At 49.3% G+C, this 18,339-nt stretch overlaps 1 pseudogene; it reads right to left on the minus strand.

Moving 5' to 3' along the window:
- The window catches only part of LOC123394133, a 35,051-nt pseudogene that overhangs the window by 15,623 nt on the left and 1,089 nt on the right, over nucleotides 1-18,339 (minus strand).

Raw genomic sequence — 18,339 nt, forward strand, 5'->3', positions numbered from 1 at the left:
ATTCTATTGAGTTAACGAAGCCTAATTTATCAACCTATTATGCTGTCGTCAGACACTTCCAAGCCAGCAAAATTCTCTTCGGTGAAGAAAAACTGCAGGCACACACAGAAAGGACAGGAAAGGACTCTGAGAAGTGGGGTTCCCACAGCAGCTGCACGAAAGCCCTCGGATCCAGAACATATTCCACTGCCCCATCTGTCCCAGACCCAAGTCTCATGTCTGATCCACACCTTGGAGCAGCTGATCTGCTCCGGGGACTCCCAGAGAAAGCATCCACCTTGGGTGGACACTCACTCACGGTCCATCTACCAAACAGCCTCTGTGCTAATTCCCTCCTCTTTCCCTTCTGTTCTCACGGACAGTCTGCTTACAAAGCATAATTCTTCCAAGTCCACATCAATTTCATTATCCTTTTTTGGGTCCAAATCTTCAACATGAAATTCAAGGGACCCTGTCATTAACTTAACATTCTTTTTGTTTGTTTTGGTTTTTGTTTGTTTGTTTTTCAAGATTTATTGATTTATTATTTGAGAGAGCATGAGCACATGTGGTGTGGGGAGGAGCAAAGGGCGAGGGAGAGAGAGAATCTCAAAGCAGACTCTGTGCTGAGCATGGAGCCGACTGTGGGACTTGATCTCACGACCTGAATTGTGACCTGAGCTGAAATCAAGTCAGATGCTTAACGGACTGAGCCACCTGCGTACTCCAACTTATCATTTCTAAAGAGGAATATAAAACAACCTAACAATAAATAAGTGATTGGAGGTGGCACAGTCACTGAAATCACTGACCCATGCACAATAGGGAAGGAGTTGGCAGCACTGTAAGCTTATAATATTAATGCTCAACTTACCCCCAAGAAGAAAGCTCATGAAAGACAAACGTTTTGGGTTTCTTAGTGTCACAATCTGGAAAATAACTAATACATTTTCTTTTCCCCTGAATACTGAAGGAATTCATGGGAATTCCTAAGAGTACTTTTTCAGGAGGGTCCAATCTCCAGGCCACAGAAAATAATATTTACCATCTTCCATTTCATAGCACATTGGTGCTTTCAAAATATTACACCATATTTATTTGGGATTACTGTTCATTTGACACAGTATTGTACAGATTACTATTTCTGTCTAGACTATGCTGCTTAGCCACCTGACTTAAAATGGGGCTCATGTCTTCAAAATCACTCAATTTTAGGGAGGCTTGGGTGGCTCAGTCAGTTGAGCATCTGATTCTTGATTTCAGCTCAGGTCATGATCTCAGGGTTGTGAGATCGAGCCCCGCATTGGACTCCACACTCAGTAAGGAGTCTGCTTGAGATTCTTTCCCTCTGCCCTACCCCCAACACTCTCTCTTTCAGATAACTAAATAAATCCTTATAAAAAGTTTTTAAAAAACTACTCAATTTTGTCATCTGTACAATGGAAATAATATTTCACAAATTCACTGTGAGGTTTAGATATTATATTTATGATATACTGAAAAGTTAAAAAAGCTATTTGAATGCTAGACACTCTTTTGCATGCCTGGAAGAGGTCAGTGCAGCCCCCACTTAAATGCTAGTCAATGTTCATAATAGTGTGTCATGTTTCTCACTTACTGTCTCCCAACGCTAAGGCTAGTGCTTTGGTTTCAGTTATAGGCAGTGGTTGTTCCTTTTTGTTTGCATGTTTTCTTTGTTACAGGAAGCTAATTTTCTGTACATGCACCTTGTTCTTGCAGAAAAATAAAAGAGCAAAAGGGAAAAAGGGAATAAGTTCTCTTCATGGGTTCCATTTGCAACAATTTAATAGCTTTCATCTTAAAACCCTTTATTTGCTAATGCTATCAAAAACAGACCTCAAAAACTGCCACAGGATTTTATAAGGGTTGTACAATTATGACTGTAAAAGGATAATTATCTTTGCCACTTTTACAAAGCATCTTATAACAACAGGAAATTTCATTTTTGACACATTTTCAGCTTGTGATTCACTATAGCTTCTACAATCTTACGTGGTTCCAACCATCTCTATCATGGCAGGTGGCTTAATTTCTTTCTAAAATTTAATACCTTGTAGTTTCATTTAATTTTACTTACTTTGTGATTGCTCATCCTACTTGCCAAGGACAGAATTAACCCTAATCTTATATTTTGAGATTACGATTCCCTTTGGATTTGGAATCCTCTACAAATTTAATGAATGTGCTTATTATGCCCTCCTTCCTGTCACTGGTGAAATTATGCAGAAAGACTGAGGGGGAGAAAGTTGAGCAAAGGCAACTATTGGAAAATGTATTTCATTTTCCTGCAATGTTAGACAGAGGCCCAAATTCTCCCACATTAATTAATGAGGACATATGACAAATGCCTTTATTCATTCATTCCATTGACCTTTATGATGCACCCTGTGCACACTACACATTTTGTGATGTGCAGTGGGGACTTTGAAAAGGGTGTGTCATGGATTCTGCTCTCAAGGGGCTTGCAATTTATTGAGAGATAACTTGTAAGCCTCAAGGAATAATACAAAATAAAACAGAGACATGCCATAATGCTAGGTAAAGTGAAAAGCTGAAAAACTGGAGATGAAGTCATAAACACTTCTCTTGGGGAGAAAAGAAATCCACAGACTCTCATTTGGGACGTGATGGCTGAACTAGGATTTGAGGAGCTGCAAAGAGAGGGAGAGTTCTGGAGTTCTGTTGGGTGTGACTGCCCACTGCGTGGGCAGAAGGAAACGACCCGAGGTTGGGAGATGGACCCCAAGAAAGGAGTATCAAAGCAATCTTCAGAATACACAGGCTGGAGAGAATTTGTATTTCACCCATCTGGAGTGGAAAGGTCTCCTGACACGTGGGACATCTGGCAAAGCACTCCGAAGGCACCACTGCAGGAGTAAGTCCAGAGTAACTTTAGACCAGAGACTTTCTGGGAGTCTCCTAAAAACGTTAAACAGAAGTATCAAAGAGCTTGAAGTGTTTCCAACTTAAATGCATCCCAGAACAAAGATAATACATTTTAGAGGGATACAAAGTAACAGTAACCCATAGAATAAAATTTACAATGTCTGGCATCAAATCTAAAAGTCCTGAGACATGCAAACAAACAGAAATGTGTGATCTCTAATGAAGAGAGAATCAATAGAAATGAGTCTGGATGTGAAACTGATGGCATCATTAGTAGATAAGGACATTGAAGGAGCTTACACACACACACAGTGTTGAGAAAGTAAAGTAGGAGGATGGTAACAGGATCATACAAGACGTAAGAAGAACCAAATCAGAGATGCCTGGGTGGTTCATGGACTTGGATCACGATTCCAAAGTCTTGATATCGAATCCTGCATCGGTTTCCTTGGTCCGCAGGTGGCCTGCTTCTCCCTCTGTCTGCTGCACTTTCTCTCTCTCAAATGGATAAATAAAATCTTAAAAAAAAAAAAAGAATCAAGGGGCATCTGGGTGGCTCAGGGGGTTAAAGCCTCTGCCTTTGGCTCAGGTCATGATCCCAGGGTCTGGGGATCAAGCCCCATGTTAGGCTCTCTGCTCAGCAGGGAGCCTGCTTCCTCCTCTCTCTCTCTGCCTGCCTCTGCTTGTGATTTCTGTCAAATAAGTAAGTAAAATCTTAAAAAAAAAAAGTCTATTTTGACAGAATGCCAGAAATCCATCCAATTTTCTCCATTGTTGTCTCTAAGATACTTGAAATAGCTAGACTTGTCTTCACACCACCACCACCAAGGAAACCCTCACCAAGTTGTTAACTCCAATTAATTGTTATCCGACATTTGCCAGAAGGACAGAGGTGACTGGGTATTATTCAAAACTTAACTTCTTAAAAGTACGTATTTTCAGAACACCATTAAGAGAGGTTTCCAAAACTGTGCCAGAAAAATGATCTATTTAGATATCAATTGGGCCAAAGGGTAGAATTGTGTTACCTGAAGCAGCATGACGACTGTATTGTCGTGTGTAAATACATGCTGTTACTAGTTTGGTTTTATTCCCCCTCCCATCGTATGACGTTGCAGAACTCATAAAATATCTTCATTTACGTATCATTTCTATTAACTTGATTTATATTGTAACGATGTTACTCACTTCTTTGGCAGGCAGAGAGAGAGAAAACGCTCCCAAGTAGGCCGAGCAACAGGCCGAGGCAAGGGAGAAGCAGGTGCCCCTTCCCTGAGCAGGGAGCTTGACTGGGGCTGGATCCCAGGGCCTGGACCTGAGGCGAAGGCAACTTCTTAAGCGACTGAGAAACCCAGGTGCCCCAGGTAGAAGCTGTTGTAAAGAAATCACATTATATTTGCTGCCTGTAAATGCCTACTATCCCCTGGGTTGTTGCCAAGGATTTCCTGACGGTCACTTCCCAAGAGACCAGATGGCAGTGGCCAGGCCCGCAGGGACTTAAGATGGATGTGGCCCCCTGCATGCCAAGCTCCCAGGAGTGCACGCACAAGGGGTGAAACCAGCAGAGAGGTTTTGGGTCCAAACACTCCAGAGTGCACAGACTGACCTCGGCAGCAGGGTCCTACCCAGCTGTCAGCTGCCTCATCCTCTGTGTCCATGCAGGGACACCACATGTGCGTGCCATGTATGCAGGCCCCAGAGGTGCCATCCGGTGCTGGAGATGACCCGCTGTTCACAAAGGGTGACCCTCCCTGCAGACCAGAAATGGAGGATGGGGGGCAGGCAAGAGGGAGGTCCGTGCACTAAGGGCCTATGAAATCGGATGCGCACAGAGAATTCAGGGTTTTCAAAGGTATCTCTCTGTCCCCTGCAGAAAGGGCACCTTGCAATCCACATTAATGCAGCTCACTGAAAAATGACAGACATATGTTTGCATCCTTAGCTCATGGCTCAGGCAGTCCGCCCCACAGACAATACTAGGAACCCTTGGCTCCAAGGGGCTCCTGGAAGGCACACAGGGCCTTCCTAGGGAGGGGAGCCCTGCAGGAAGCCCTTTACATATTTTCCTATTTTTTTAAATTACTTAGCTATTTTCTATCTTTTCGGCGAAACAGTATTCATTGTTTTTGCACCACACCTGGTGCTTCATGCAATACGTGCCCTCCTTAATACCCACACCACCTGGCCCCCCCCCCCAACCTCCCACCCCCCGCCCCTTCAAAACCCTCAGGTTGTTTTTCAGAGTCCATAGTCTCTCTCATGGTTCACCTCCCCTTCCAATGTCCCTCAACTCCCTTCTCCTCTCCATCTCCCCATGTCCTCCATGTTACTTGTTATGCTCCACAAAGAAGTGAAACCCTATGGTAATTGACTCTCTCTGCTTGACTTATTTCACTCAGCATAATCTCTTCCAGGACCGTCCATGTTGCTACAGAAGTTGGGTATTCATCCTTTGTGATGGAGGCATCCTACTCCATAGCGTATATGGACCACATCTTCCTTATCCATTCGTCTGTTGAAGGGGGGCATCCTTGTTCTTTCCACAGTTTGGCAACCGTGGCCACTGCTGCTATAAACACTGTGGTAGAGATGGGCCTTCTCTTCACTCCATCTGTATCTCTGGGGTAAATACCCAGTAGTGTTATTGCAGGGTTATTTATCTACAGAGCAGGCAGGACATGGGGGAGGGGCAGAGGGAGCAGCACTCCCCCTGAGCAGGGAGCCTGATGATAAGATTGATCCCGGACTCCAAGAGCAGGACCTGAGCCAATGGCCAATACTTAAGTCACTGAGCCACCCAAGAACTCTTGGAGAGACTTTGTGAAACAATCTCGTAAAAATAGGAGTTTTCCAGAGTAGCAGATAGGATAATGAACATTTCAGTCTCCTAGGTGCCCTCAGGAGTCTCCTTTTTTTAATGTCCAAAAATGCAGGTAGTTAACATACAGCGCAGTATTGCATTCTGCAGCACAACTCAGGGACTCATCACTTCTCTGCACCACTCAGAGCTGACCACAACGAGTGCCTTAATTGCCCATCATCCATCAACCCCTCCCCCACCCCCTTCCCTCCATGACCCCGCAGTGTGCAGGGATGCCTTCACCCTCAGAGTTCTGTCATGAGCCATCGCCACGGTGACCTGATGACATGCATCGAACGTTCCATTTCAACTGTCACTCTGTGAGCCGAGCCCCTGGTGGTTGGGTGAACAGGACTAAAGGTCCCCACGATATAGAATCTTAACTGCTGTTTGTACAGGTATGTGCCTATCGATTTTCTCAATTCTCTTCTCTGGAGCTGGCTGCCTCCCTTTCACAGAGATCAGCTTCTTCTCTTTGGCTTTTTTTCCTCTCCACCCTCTGATTCCCCCTCCTGGTTGGATGCCTGTGTTTGTTCGTTTGTCTGGGTGATTTCATTGGGATTTCATGGGGAAGCTGCCTTCCTTAAAGCGCGCCGACGTTCAGAAAACCATACTCTTTCTGAATGCCCATTTCGGACACAGTCCTACAGGGAAAACACACAGGTCACACGCCACACTGCTGTCCCTGCATCAGGAGAATCTTGGTGCGACCCAGGCACCACATTTGAGGGGAACGAATTGCCGGTCTCCTCTTCCCGATGGACATGACAAAATCGGAGAGGAAAGGTCAGAGGTTGAAAAGCAGCTGTTCTTAGAAGGAGAGACACTGGAGGATAGCAGGGTGGTCTCATGGGTTGATGTGCAGGGTTTCCCGGGCCGTCTGCTTGATGCCTGGGAGTGCATGGGAACAGGCTGTGCCACCGGGTGGGTGGACAAAACACACGGCAGCTGCACAGTGGACTGTCTGCTGCTCTCAAAGGTACTGCTGGGCTGGGTTCTCCAGGCCCGGCCTAGGGAGGGAGACAGGAGACTGTCCGCTAAACCTACAGTCTCCAGAGGGGATCAAGAGACCTGAGAGTAGACAGGGGATGCTTGCGAAGAATGAGAGAGCAGGGAGGGACTCACGCCAGCCAGGGTAGCCTCACTTCCATCCAGCCTCCTCAGAGCAGTCCGCACGGCAAGAGTGGAAAACTCAGCATCATCCGTCACCTTCCTGAAACCAACCACTCCCAGCCCATATGGCCAATGCCATGTCCGTTTGTACCATCGACTGCTCCTCGGGACTGGTGAGCTCAAGGCAAGCGAGATCTCGGCCAGGTCCTATGCGACTGTGGGGAGTTTGAAACAGCTTGGGAGCCAAGCAGAACCCCAGGAGCCTGGGCTGCAACTGGCCTTCAGGACGGCCTTGGGAAAAGGCTACCAGAGAAATCAGAGGACAAATTATCCTTCTGCTGACCTTGCAGAGAGGTGAGGGAACGTGGCTCATGGTACCCGTTCCTGGTCCTTCACTAGGGCCCCACTGGGCAGAAACCACCACCTAGTTGATGTCAGGGCCCCAAACACAGAGGTGAGTGAGGACTGAGGCTGATCTCGTGGCCCTCGCTCTCCCCTACAGACACAGTGGCACAGAGGGATTGGAGACTGTGAGGGAAACTCTTGGATCAGGGCTTCAGGACATTTTAGGAGGGGCTGTGTGATGGTGTGAGGAGCTAAGGGATCTCCGGCCACAGGGAAACGACGCCTTTCCTGTCCCAGATCCATCCCTCATCACAGTGGCAAGCTGGACGGTGCCTTTGGCACCCTATATTTCAGGGCCCTCCACTCTCCTCCACTGTGGCTTCACAAACAGCCAGCTGTCTAGCTTTCCCTAGGCTGTCCCTTCCTCAACACCTACCGAGCATCTGGGAAGCATCCAGTCCTCCCCTAGGTCCCAGGCACTCTTTGGACTCAATCACTTGGGACACCGTGGTGACACACTAACGTCTAGAACGGAGGGCAGGGATACAGGGCACAGAGGGTTCTGGGGAACACTCTCGGGTAGGTGTGGCTGCTCAATGGATGTGACCAAGGCTATCACGAGTGCTCACGGCGCACTGTCGCGTTTCTGTCCGATCTCTGCTCCATACAAGCCGTTGCCCACGGAACCTGTGGGTGTGGGAGGGGGCGGAATTCAGAGCACAGCACATGGTGATTCCTTCCTAAGTCCCATGGAGGGAGGAATGCCTGCTGGGCAGCAGGCCAGTAGGGGCAGGAGACGGATGGACTAGAAGGAAAGGACTTCCAATCCCCCATGGGCTCCTGACGACAAGGTACCGACACTGCTCTCTATTTCTGTGCGTCTCCCAGAAATCTGTGGGGAGTGTCTCCTCGAGGATGTGGAGACTCCCCCAACCACGCTGCCCGATCCACGAGGACCCAAGAAGAGAGTCCGGATCTCTTTCCACGATGAGGTATACACCATCAAGGACCCCGAGGAAGGTACCTTGGGGATTGACTCATTAGGTTGATTGGAGACGCATTCTTTCCTTCAGTAGTACAGACATACCTGAAGCTTTATAAATGCTGAGACACATTGTCCTCTGATTTCACTGGTAGCCATTTCCCTTTATGTCGTCTGTGCGTCCCCTTTTAAGTCCACAAGTCATGATGAGATCCTCATTCAAACTGGAACCAAGGGGCACAGGAAAAAAGTGTCTACTAGCTGAAAGGATGGATTAGGTCTTTCTGGAACACACGGGTCCCTCCAGGTCTCCCCAGGAAACATGGTTCTGAGATGGGCAGGAAGGAAGAGACTATGTTTTCTGCCAGGAACGCTGAACAGAAAAATGTTGGGAGTTTGAATCAGCTTGGGAGGCAAGCAGAACCCCAGGAGCCTGGGCTGCAACTGGCCTTCAGGAAGGCCTTGGGAAATGGCTACCAGTAAAATCAGAGGACAATGGGTCCTTGTGCTGACCTTGCAGAGAGGTGAGGGAACGTGGCTCATGCTACCCGTTCCTGGTCCTTCACTAGGGCCCCACTGGTCAGAAACCACCACCTCGTTGATGTCAGGGCCTAAACACAGAGGTGAGTGAGGACTGAGGCTGGTCTCGTGGCCCTCGCTCTCCCCTACAGACACAGTGGCACAGAGGGATTGGAGACTGTGATGGCAGGTCTTGGTTCAGGGCTTCAGGACCTTTTCTCAGGGGCCGTGGGTTGGTGTCAGGGGCTGGGGGATCTCCGGCCACAGGGAATCGAAGCCTTTCCTGTCCCTGATGCATCCGTCATCAGGGTGGCGACTCTGGACAGTGACTTCGGCACCCTATATTTCAGGGCCCTCCACTGTCCTCCACTGTGGCTTCACTGACAGCCAGCTGTCTAGATGAGTTCCTAAGCAGTCCCTTCCTCAACACATGCCGAGCATCTGGGAAGCATCCAGTCCTCCCCAAGGTCCCAGGCACTCCTTGGACTCAATCACTTAGGACACCGTGGTGGCCCATAATGTCTAGGCCGGAGGGCTGGGAAACAGGGCACAGAGGGTTCTGGGGAACCCTCTCGGGTAGGTGTGGCTGCTCAGTGGATGTGACCAAGGCTATCACGCGTGCTCACGGCGCTCTTTGCGTTTCTGTCCTGTCTCTGCTCCATACAAGCCGTTGCCCACGGAACCTGTGGGTGTGGAGGGGCTGAATTCAGAGCACAGCACATGGTGACTCCTTCCTAAGTCCCATGGAGGGAGGAATGCCTGCTGGGGCAGCAGGCGAGTAGGGGCAGGAGATGGATGGACTAGAAGGAATGGACTTCCAATCCCCCTATGGGCTCCTGACGACAAGGTGCCGACACTGTTCTCTATTTCTGTGCGTCTCCCAGAAATCTGTGGGGAGTGTCTCCTCGAGGATGTGGAGACTCCCCTCCCACGTCGCCCGCTCCACGACCACGACGATGCCACCGCAAGAAGAGAGTCCTGTTCTCCATCCACAATGAGGTCTACACGATTGAGGACACCGAGGAAGGTACCTTGGGGATTGACTCATTACGGCGATTGGAGACGCATTCTGTCGTTCACTAGCACAGACATAACCGAAGCTTTTAAAACTGCTGAGACACATTGTCCTCTCATTTCACTGGTAGCCATTTCCCTCTATGCGGTCCGTCCGTCCCCTTTTAAGTCCACAAGTCATGATGAGATCCTCATTCAAACTGGAACCAAGGGGCACAGGAAAAAAGTGTCTACTAGCTGACGGGATGGATCTTAGGTCTTTCTGGAACACACGGGTCCCCCCAGGTCTCCCCAGGAAACATGGTTCTGAGATGGGTAGGAGGAAGAGACTATGTTTTCTGCCAGGAACGCTGAACAGAAAAATGTTGGGAGTTTGAATCAGCTTGGGAGCCAAGCGGAACCCCAGGAGCCTTGGCTACAACGGGCCTTCAGGACGGCCTTCGGAAATGGCTACCAGTGAAATCAGAGTACAATGGGTCCTTGTGCTGACCTTGCAGAGAGGTGAGGGAACGTGGCTCATGCTACCCGTTCCTGGTCCTTCACTAGGGCCCCACTGGTCAGAAACCACCACCTCGTTGATGTCAGGGCCCCAAACACAGAGGTGAGTGAGGACTGAGGCTGGTCTCCTGGCCCTCGCTCTCCCCTACAGACACAGTGGCAAAGAGGGATTGGAGACTGTGAGGGCAGCTCTTGTTCCAGGGCTTCAGGACCTTTCTCAGGGCTCGTGGGTTGGTGTAAGGGGCTGGGGGATCTCTGGCCACAGGGAAACGAAGCCTTTCCTGTCCCAGATGCATCCTTCATCAGGGTGGCAACTCTGGACGGTGCCTTCGGCACCCTATATTTCAGGGCCCTCCACTGTCCTCCACTGTGGCTCTACACACAGCCTGCTGTCTAGCTGAGTTCCTAGGCAGTCCCTTCTTCAACACCTGCCGAGCAGCTTGGAAGCATCCAGTCCTGCCCTAGGTACCAGGCACTCCTTGGACTCAATCACTTGGGACACCATGTTGGCACACTAACGTCTCGGCCGGAGGGCAGGGAAACAGGGCACAGAGGGTTCTGGGGAACACTCTCGGGTAGGTGTGGCTGCTCAATGAATGTGACCGAAGCTATCACGCGTGCTCACGGCGCTCTGTTGCGTTTCTGTGCTGTCTCTGCTACATACAGGAACCTGTGGGTGTGGGAGGGGGCTGAATTCAGAGCCCAGCACATGGTGACTCCTTCCTCAGTCCCATGGAGGGAGGAATGCCTGCTGGGCAGCTGGCGAGTAGGGGCAGGAGACGGATGGACTAGAAGGAATGGACTTCCAATCCCCCTATGGGCTCCAGACGGCAAGGTGCCGACCCTGTTCTCTATTTCTGTGCGTCTCCGAGAAATCTGTGGGGAGTGTCTCCTCTAGGATGTGGAGACTCCCCCATCCACGCCGCCCGCTCCATGACCACGACGACGCCACCGCAAGAATAGAGTCCGGTTCTCCATCCACAATGAGGTCTACACCATTGAGGACACCGAGGAAGGTACCTTGGGGATTGACTCATTACGGCGATTGGAGACGCATTCTATCGTTCACTAGCACAGACATAACCGAAGCTTTTAAAACTGCTGAGACACATTGTCCTCTCATTTCACTGGTAGCCATTTCCCTCTATGTGGTCTGTCCGTCACCTTTTAAGTCCACAAGTCACGATGAGATCCTCATTCAAACTGGAACCAAGGGGCACAGGAAAAAAGTGTCTACTAGCTGAAGGGATGGATCTTAGGTCTTTCTGGAACACACGGGTCCCTCCAGGTCTCCCCAGGAAACATGGTTCTGAGATGGGTAGGAGGAAGAGACTATGTTTTCTTCCAGGAATGCTGAACAGAAAAATGTTGGGAGTTTGAATCAGCTTGGGAGCCAAACGGAACCCCAGGCATCTTGGCTGCAACTGGCCTTCAGGACGGCCTTGGGAAATGGCTACCAGTGAAATCAGAGTACAATGGGTCCTTGTGCTGACCTTGCAGAGAGGTGAGGGAACGTGGCTCATGCTACCCATTCCTGGTCCTTCACTAGGGCCCCAATGGGCAGAAACCACCACCTAGTTGATGTCAGGGCCCCAAACACAGAGGTGAGTGAGGACTGAGGCTGGTCTCGTGGCCCTCGCTCTCCCCACAGACACAGGGCACAGAGGGATTGGAGACTGTGAGGGCAGCTCTTGGTTCAGGGCTTCAGGACCTTTTCTCAGGGGCTGTGGGTTGGTGTAAGGGGCTGGGGGATCTCCGGCCACAGGGAAACTTAGCCTTTCCTGTCCCGGATCCATCCTTCATCAGGGTGGCAACTCTGGACGGTGCCTCCGGAACCCTATATTTCAGGGCCCTCCACTCTCCTCCACTGTGGCTTCACACACAGCCAGCTGTCTAGCTTAGTCCCTAGGCGGTCCCTTCCTCAACAACTGCAGAGCAGCTGGGAAGCATCCAGTCCCCTAGGTCCCAGGCACTCCTTGGACTCAATCACTTGGGACACCGTGTTGGCACACTAACGTCTTGGCCGGAGGGCAGGGAAACAGGCCACAGAGGGTTCTGGGGAACCCTCTCACGTAGGTGTGGCTTCTCAGTGGATGTGACCGAGGCTATCATGCGTGCTCAAGGCGCTCTGTTGGGTTTCTGTCCGGTCTCTGCTCCATACAATCCGTTGCCCACGGAACCTGTGGGTGTGGGAGGGGGCTGAATTCAGAGCACAGCACATGGTGACTCCTTCCTAAGTCCCACCTGGAGGGAGGAATGCCTGTTGGGCAGCTGGCGAGTAGGGGCAGGAGACGGATGGACTAGAAGGAATGGACTTACAATCCCCTTATGGGCTCCTGACGACAAGGTGCCGACACTGTTCTCTATTTCTGTGCGTCTCCCAGAAATCTGTGGGGAGTGTCTCCTCGAGGATGTGGATATTCCCCCACCCACGGCGCCCGCTCAACGACCACAACGACGCCACCGCAAGAAGAGTGTCCCGTTCTCCCTCCACAATGAGGTCTACACCATTGAGGACACCGAGAAAGGTACCTTGGGGATTGACTCATTACGGCGATTGGAGACGCATTCTGTCGTTCACTAGCACAGACATAACCGAAGCTTTAAAAGTGCTGAGACACACTGTCTTCTGATTTCACTGGTAGCCATTTCCCTTATGCGGTCCGTCCGTCCCCTTTTAAGTCCACAAGTCACGATGAGATCCTCATTCAAACTGGAACCAAGGGGCACAGGAAAAAAGTGTCTACTAGCTGAAGGGATGGATCTTAGGTCTTTCTGGAACACACGATCCCTACAGGTGTCCCCAGGAAACATGGTTTTGAGATGGGTAGGAAGGAACAGACTATGTTTTCTGCCAAGAACGCTGAATAGATAAATGGAACAGAATACGACAGAAGGTTTCTCGATGTCCCCCCTTCACATCCGCCCATTAGCCACATCTTACACGGTGTGCTACGTATCTTCAAAGGAACAAAACGACCTCACCACATTTGGCAACTCATGTACCCAATACATTTCACGTGGTTACCGTTCTACAAATGGGGCCAATGCATTCGGTGACGTCTTCTCATTCTGGAAACAGACAGATATCTGCGCACTAATGTCTCACACAGCTGGGTTCCCAATAGCCCCAGAGAGTCACTGCCCCCATATCCATCACGGGAGGAAAGAACACATTCAGTGGCATCCATACATATCATAGAGTGCAATTTAGGCGTAAGAAGAAACTAAGTTTTCCAATATTTTACGAAACAGATAGAACCTGGAATCTCCACATGCATTTTGAAAGCAAGCACACAAGGAAAGAGGTACATTACACGATCCCAGGCTTTGAGGACACTCCAGTAGGGACATTCGTAGACCCAGAAAGTGGAAGGGACAGTGGAGGGAGGAAACGGGGAGGTCTGGTCATGTCGTCACGTGTACAGAGGTGCCATGAGATAGGATGGCAACGTTTTCCCCATAGATGGCAGTGCGGTCTACAAAGTATCATGGATGTCAGCAGTGTCACTGAACGGACACGTACTAACAAATACAACCCGTCCCCAGTACTTAGATTCCATCACCGAAAAACCCACTACTCCAAGGCACGATAGAGGAGCCATAGGGTCACATAGCAGAGGTGCAGGGGAGACAGCTGAACAGGCCCCATGACCAGCTGAAGAAGTGGCAAGCTGGCTTGGCTGCACAGTGGGTAGGAGGGCTCAGGGGACTGCGCCCTGAAACCCAGGGTGCCGTGAGTGTTTCCCAGACAGACGCTGAGAGTTCCCACTGATGACATCCCCTCCGTTAGAAAGCCAAGGCCCCATTTCCCTTTTCCATCCTGCTCCCCTCCTCTGTGTTTCTGTGTACACCACTGCGTTCTGTGTACAGCACTGTGTACTGCGTCCACCACTGTTGGGCAACTGGCAAGTCAGGCCTTGCTTGGTCACCCTTCACTTCCATTCCCTCTGGCCCCGCATCTACATCCAGCAGACTTAACTCCCCAAGTCATTCCTGAGTAGCGCAGCCAATGTCCTGACAGCTCCTCTCTGTTCTCCTAGACCCTGTGGAGGGCCAGTCCAAGGATCTTCCTAGGAGCTGGACAAAGGAAGGTCCCCCAACTCTCCCTGAGGTAAGCTCGCCTCTCTGATTTCTCAGAGACACAAATGGTGCTTCCTTGATTTCTTCCATCAGTGGAGTTTGATGAACATCTGGCACTTTAACTCCCAGGGGAAGGGGGCAGCAGTCTCCCCTCGTGGAGGAATGCTGGGTCTGACCTCTTACACACAGTGGCCCCAAAAAGGGTGAGGAAACAGGACAGCCTCAGTTACAAACTCCATGGGATCAAACACCTTCTTCAGCAGAAAAGGTTTCTCCTTGAAAGAGAATGTTCTGTCTGTTGATCAGAATGGACTTCGGAGATTGAATGATGCTCCAGCATCATTCAAATGGTCCTCTTGAACTCAGGTGGGAGGACATGGACTCAACCATGGGACCTCATCCAATTTATTGCCTGAAGTCATCCCCAAACCAAAGAGCTGGCCCAACAGAGGACAGGATGCTGGGATCCTCACTGTGTTTCCTTTTCCCCAATCGCAGGTAGACGCTGGGAGCAAGGACAGCTGTATGTATTTAAGAGCATCGGGCTCTGGGAGGAAATCTAGAGTACAAAGAAGCCTGCCCCCTGATTCTGGGTTCCAACAAGGAATGGGGGTTGGGGGATACTGACCGAGACTGTCCGGTGAGGCACGGTCACCATGTCGAACAGGGCCTGGAAGAACTCATACATAGGGAAGGGGTGATCTGTGTGCACGTGGGATGAAGGCCATGTGTGCGTGGGTGTGTGCATGGGTGTGTGTGTGTCCCCATGCATTATGCTTGTGAACACGACTGTGTGCCTTTCTCAGGAGATCTTTCTCACACTTCCATCACAATCACAGTGTCCCCTTCCAAAACTCTCTCATCACCCTGGCACACTTTACATACTCCTTCCTGTACTCCCCACAGCTGTACCTGGAGGGCCTTTCCCTCTGATTTCCTGGGACGGGCATGGTGCGGAGATGAAGCGTCCAAACTCTTGACCTCCTACTTGGAAAGCCAAGATTGGAGCTCAGGTTCCAATCTGAAAGTTGCTCTGGCCTATGCACCTGTGTTAGTCCCTCAGCCAGGGGGTCATGATGTACCATGGGTGCTAGCTAGCAAAGAGCCATCAGCATCTGTGCACACAGCCAAATACCTAGATTCTATGATGGTTCCCGACAGGACCCAACATGACACAGTGGCTTCCATGGACACAGAAGCCAGGGCAAGCTTAGAAGCCCACGTTAAAGATTACAGGCTGGTCCCTGGAGTCAAGTGCACAGAGAAAAGCCACATCCTCATGCTCAAGCCCACATGGCTGGAAAGCGTGTGGACCCGTGGAGGGCAGAACAGGGCAACATCGGTCATAGCCGGTCTCAGTGTGTACACACGACCGACCAATGGCAGAAAAGCTTCACGGAGGGAACTGACTGTACTTGATAAGATTTCCCTAAGCCTCAGGAAGGTTCAAATTCTCTAAGCACACACTCAAACACCACTGGCCAATAGGAAATCAAGGTCAAGCTTGGGTGGAAGCTTTGGACCCAACACCCCCAGAGCAAATCTCCTGCAAAGCAGGCCTACAGCCTATCAGCACACACTCTAAGACTCCTCTGTGTAAGCAACTTCCCACTGGTCAGAACACCTGGGAGGGTTTGGACAGCCACTGTCTTCAGGGGAAACATGCACAAATGCGCGCGCGCACGCACACACACACACACACACACACGGGACAGCTCAAAAATAGTGGAAGGAATCTATCACACTCATCCATCGAGAGTGCTGGCTGTTTACGGAAGCTAGAAAGAATAATATCAGGATATTGAAGGCTTGGTTACTATCAAGTAAAGACAATTGAGAGTCTCCTGGTGGAATGTTACATTCCTGCTATCAAGCATCCTTGTTAATGAGATTTAGGTTTAGAAGAAATTTAACTTCATTTACTTTTCCTTCTACCTCCGCCTCCTTCGGTTTTTTATGGAGGGGAGGGTGACATTAGGGCTTGAGGAACTGAGTTCTATGTCTTTGGAAATTGGGCTATTGATAAGGTAACTTCTTTGTTGTAATCTCAAGGACATTTGCAAACCAAGGGAGACTCCTGTCTTGCAGGATTGTGATCTCAGCATGTTAACTATTTATCGTTTTATGGCAGTCAGGGGTGCCTGAGGAATGCTACACATATGGAGGGCAGCGGGTGGAGGGGGGATGCAAGGCGCCAGCTTTTGCTTTGTCCTCAGCCAGCCTCCTGCTCCCTCATCATTCCCCCCTGAATAATTTTGACCCTTAAATCTTTAAGGTGGTTGAAGGTGGAAGGTCTCATTTTCTGTAACTTCTTCATGCTGAATAGGGGCGTAGAGCTGTCCCTACCTGCTCTGGTCAATATTGATCAGGGTAGGAACATATAAGGGAGTTACGAAAGGTGGAGGCAGCTGAATCCAGCGCTAACAGTGAAGAGGCGTTCTCTTGCGCAACAAGGATCATCTGTCATGGTGAAGTCATTGTAGCAAAGGAGTCTCGGCAACAAGTAGAGAAACAGGGAACAAAGCAACATATTAAGGTTAATAAGGCGATAAGAATGAGAAGCCCGAAAAGGAGATTTGGCCATAGTCCTCCTTCAAACCAGGAACTTAACCATTCACTGAGAGAGAGAGAAGGATCTTGTAGGGCCTTAATTTGGGTATTCATATATTTTATTAGTCCTGTGACATTTTTGTGATAGTCTGGGATGTACACACAACATTCTGTTTTGATGATTGCACATGTGCCACCCTGGGCTGCTATCAGGACATCTAAGGCCATCCTATTTTGTAGGACTGCCCTGCATATCTGTGACACTTCGGTATTAAGCAGGGAGATGCTATTTAGTGAATCATTGAGTGCCTTTGTAGTATATTTATTAAGCGCTTCTACATGACACATGACATCCTCTAGTCCCGCAGATGGAACAAAAATGGATGCTAAGTTATCATACCATTTAAAAACAGATCGCGTCCATCTTTGTTTCAAGTTGGGGAGAATAGCTGGAGTGGTGATGGTTTTAGTAATGCGCCCATGAATCCAGGCAAATCCTAAAGTACAGCGACCTATCCACCCTGGAGGAAGCCAGGCCCACAGGTTAGTTCCACATATCCAGTGGGTTCCATTTGGAGCTGGCCATCTGATGCCAGGTCGCCTGGCCCAGTAGGTAGCAAACCAGTCAGTAGCCTGAAGTACTATTATTTGGGAACACATTTCTAGTGATAGCCATCCCAGATATCGTGCGTTCTTTGCCCAAGTATCACTCGTATGATTTCTTTGTTCCCAGCATAAAACTGCCTTTTGACTGAGCCTTCCAATCGTGGGTGTAAGCCACAGATATGTATCCCAGATTTGATATATGCCATCTTCAGTATAGCGGTAAGGAGGGTTTTGTAACTTGGGTCCATATTTGATTGGGGAGTAATGGCTTGATAGCAATCCCCTTTCCTTCCAAATAGCTCCGTGGGCATGTAGTACCAGGAAAGCATATTTGGAGTCAGTATAAATGTTACTCTTAGGCTTTGGCAATTGCAAAGTGCTAGTGAGCACTATGGCATACCTAGCTTATCTTAATTTTTTCTATGAAAACTATTGTCATCAGAAAACCAACTGTCATTCGTATTTTTAACAGGGGCATCTTAAGCAAGATCAATAACCTTTTTTGCTCTATAGAGAAAGAAGTACAGTGGTCAGGTTCAGGCATACAGGTAACTAGGTTTAAAGTTTGACAAGTTTTAAGTATTATTTCTGGCATATCTGTTAGTGTAGCCCAGTATTTAATAAATTGGCCTCCATCATCCATTGGTGGCCTTTGGCTTCTAAGACAAATCTGGACCTTATGTGACATCATTACAGTCAAGGACTGTCCCATAGTGAGCTTTGAGGCTCTTTTATAGGAGGGCTGTTCCATAGTAAGCTTTGAGGCTCCTTTTATTAGGGCTGTTCTATGCTTAGCTAAAGCATCTGTTTGCAATTGCACCTCAACAGAGGTGGCCTCTAGGATAAATATGACTTAGGGATGAAACCAAAGTGCTCAGAATAA

Source organism: Mustela putorius, unplaced genomic scaffold, assembly GCF_011764305.1.
Source record: "Mustela putorius furo isolate JIRA1106 unplaced genomic scaffold, ASM1176430v1.1 tig00001533_pilon_pilon_pilon, whole genome shotgun sequence".
Taxonomy (NCBI): domain Eukaryota; kingdom Metazoa; phylum Chordata; class Mammalia; order Carnivora; family Mustelidae; genus Mustela; species Mustela putorius.